Here is a 2,919-nt window from a genome sequence, read left to right on the forward strand (position 1 = left end):
CTTTAAAAACAATTGGATATCTAGCTCTGTCCACGGACGGGCCCGGAAGCAGTGAGCACCCCTGGAGCAACAGGCAGCCCTGGTGCACGGGCAGCGTTTTCCCAATGCCATGTCCACACTAGCATCCACCCGAACCACTGCCAGAGAGGCTCTCCAGATGAAAACGAGGTTCGTTCAGGAGTCGGGCATTGCAGTGGAAATGTGTATGCTGGAGTCCACTGTGCGTATGCAGGGAGGTAAAAGCACAGAGGCTTAAATGGGAAAGTGAGGAGAATCACATAATTGTTTTGGGATAATTGTCCTTGCCACAGGAATCGAGAACACGGGTGGTAACAGTCTGAGGTTGGGCAGGCGTCCTCACAGAAGTGTTTTTTCTGTGAGGTTGTGATGGACTTTGCTTACAATTGTGGGTGCCATCTTCTGTGATGGTTTTATGGGGAACGGCATCGGGGCTGTTCCCAGCTCTATTGGTTGGGGTTTGGTTTGGTTTTGTTTTGTTTTTTAACACAAGTGTCTCCATTTTGATTCGGACAGCTTTCACACTGGAAGCCAGGGACTGCAGAAAGTGACAGGGGGCAGCAGGGCCCAGCCAGGGGGTCCTTCCAGAGGCAAGGATGTCACTAAGGACTGCGCAGGTTCTAGCAAAATGACAAGGGGCCAGGCATGGCAGCTCACTCCTGTAATCCCAGCATTTTGGGAGGCTGAGGCGGGTGGGTCACCTGAGGTCAGGAGTTTGAGACCAGCCTAGCCAACATGTTGAAACTGGATCTCTACTAAAAAAAAATACGAAAATTAGCTGGGCATGGTGGCAGGTACCTGTAATCCCAGCTACTTAGGAGGCTGAGGCACGAGAATTGCTTGAATTCAGGAGGTGGAGGTTGCAGTGAGCCAAGATCGTGCCACTGCACTCCAGCCTGGGCGACAGAGTGAGACTCGGTCTCAAAACAAACAAACAAAAAAGGACATGGAAGTGCAGAAGGGCCCCCAGCTGGCTGGATCCGGGGTGGTGTGTGAAGAGAATGCTGTCTCCTCGTTTCCCCCTCCACAGCCCCCACTCTTGCCATGGCCCCCCATGCACAGCCTTCCCCAAGGCTCCCTGACTGACTCCTCATCCCAGTTTCTACGCTGGGGGCCTGGCCCTTGGCCCCTGACATGAACTGGGCCCTGGAATGAGTCCTTCCACCCCACACACCCGCTGCAGCAGGCTCTTCCCTAGACAACGTGAACGGGTGGGGACAGAATGAAGTGCAGGGAAGGCCTCGTGCAGGTGCCTCACGGGGGGACTGAGACTGACCGCCCACCTGCACACCCCGAGTCCTGGGCAACTTGCGCCCACTGTTTCCACACCCACGACAGCAAAGCAGGCAGCAGAGGTCTGCTCCACAGGCCTCCCGGGGTTTCAGAGGACCCCTGCACGGTGCCCTGTATGCAGTGGAGCCAAATAAATGTAAACCTTCCAGTCACTAGGTGCATGGGTGAATGTAGGGTGCAGAGGCTCGGGAGGCTGTGAGATGTTCCCCAAACACTCCAGATCATTACCCGTGTCTTGCTCCGCAAACCAAGTGCTGTTTTGCTGATGCAAGACTTGAGGGCTGTAGGCTGCCTGAGCCCTCCCCATGCCTTCCCCCCAGAGCACACCACCCAGCATTGGGGGTGTGCCTGCTCCTCTGAGCTTCAGCTGGGAACCCCGAGGCCTTCGCCTCAGGGCATAGCTGCCAGGAGGCAATGGAACGAGGCTGAGGGTGCTGGTGGGGACCATGCTGTCATTCAGTTGAGGTCAAGGCACTGCTCAGAGTGGATGCCCAGTTCCATGGAGGGACCTGCCCAGGCCTGGAGCTCTGGAAACCAGGGCGGCCGATGGCACAGCCAGGAGCACATGAGGAGCCACTGCGTGGGAGATGCTGCCCTCTCCTAGGGGCTGAACCGTGTCCCTCCCACAAAATTCATCTGCTGAAGTCCTAGCCCCGGGTCCTCAGTGTGATCTTATTTGGAGGTAGCATATTTGTAAAGGTAACTAAATTAAAATGAGAGTCTCTAGGGTCTTATATTAGGCCCTAGCCCAATATAAGACGAGGAAATGTGGACAGAGACACACGTAGCGGGACGATGATGGGAAGAATAGGGGAAAGATGACCGCCAACGAGCCAGGGAGTGTGGCGCCAGACGGAGCCCGCCCTGCTGACATGGCTCTGACATCGGCCCCCAGGGCTGCAGGAGGACACACTTCTGCTGCCGAAGCGCCAGGTCTCTGCTGCCTTTTGATGCAGCCGTGGCCGGCTCAGGCGCCTTCTCTGCTGCATTCTCTGCTCAGGCTATGGGACCCCTTCCTGGAAGATCCCGGGGCTGACAGACTTTCTCGATGGAGAGAGAGGGAACAGGAGAGGGTCCCTGGACCCAAGTAGCATGATCAGGATGAGGGAGGGCCCAGGAATATCCACGCCCATGGAGCCAGGCCCCCTGGAAGCCTGTGAGCCTGAGTGTGGTCCCCCCACCATGCCATGAGGCCCCAGGCTCTGGCCAGCTCTCCTGCCCTCGAGCTCTTGACCCTACCTTGGGGTCACCTGCTGCCCACCCTCATCCTCCCATCCAGCACCCCCCCTTCTCCTCTGCACTCCAGAACACACGAGCTTCAGCTGCAGGATCCAGAGCTCAGCTCCCACAGAGGCTCACACCCTTGGCCCGCTTCAGTTTCCCATCTGAAGTCAGTTCAAGGCCTGGTGGTCTGGGAAAAGCCAGCTAGTCTACCTGGCCCAGCACAGATGGGCTGGAGTCTCGGGCCTGCAATCTGGACCTGTGGGCAGCAGGATAGCTGCCCGGGGTTGCCCTGTGGGGCCCAGGCCACAGCTGCCCTCAGGCAACAAGGGTCAGTCCCCAGCCTTCCCTGGAAAGTGCCTTACCCAGATCCTCTCATTCCAGTGG

This window comes from Symphalangus syndactylus, chromosome 16 (genome assembly GCF_028878055.3).
Source record: "Symphalangus syndactylus isolate Jambi chromosome 16, NHGRI_mSymSyn1-v2.1_pri, whole genome shotgun sequence".
Classification (NCBI taxonomy): Eukaryota; Metazoa; Chordata; class Mammalia; order Primates; family Hylobatidae; genus Symphalangus; species Symphalangus syndactylus.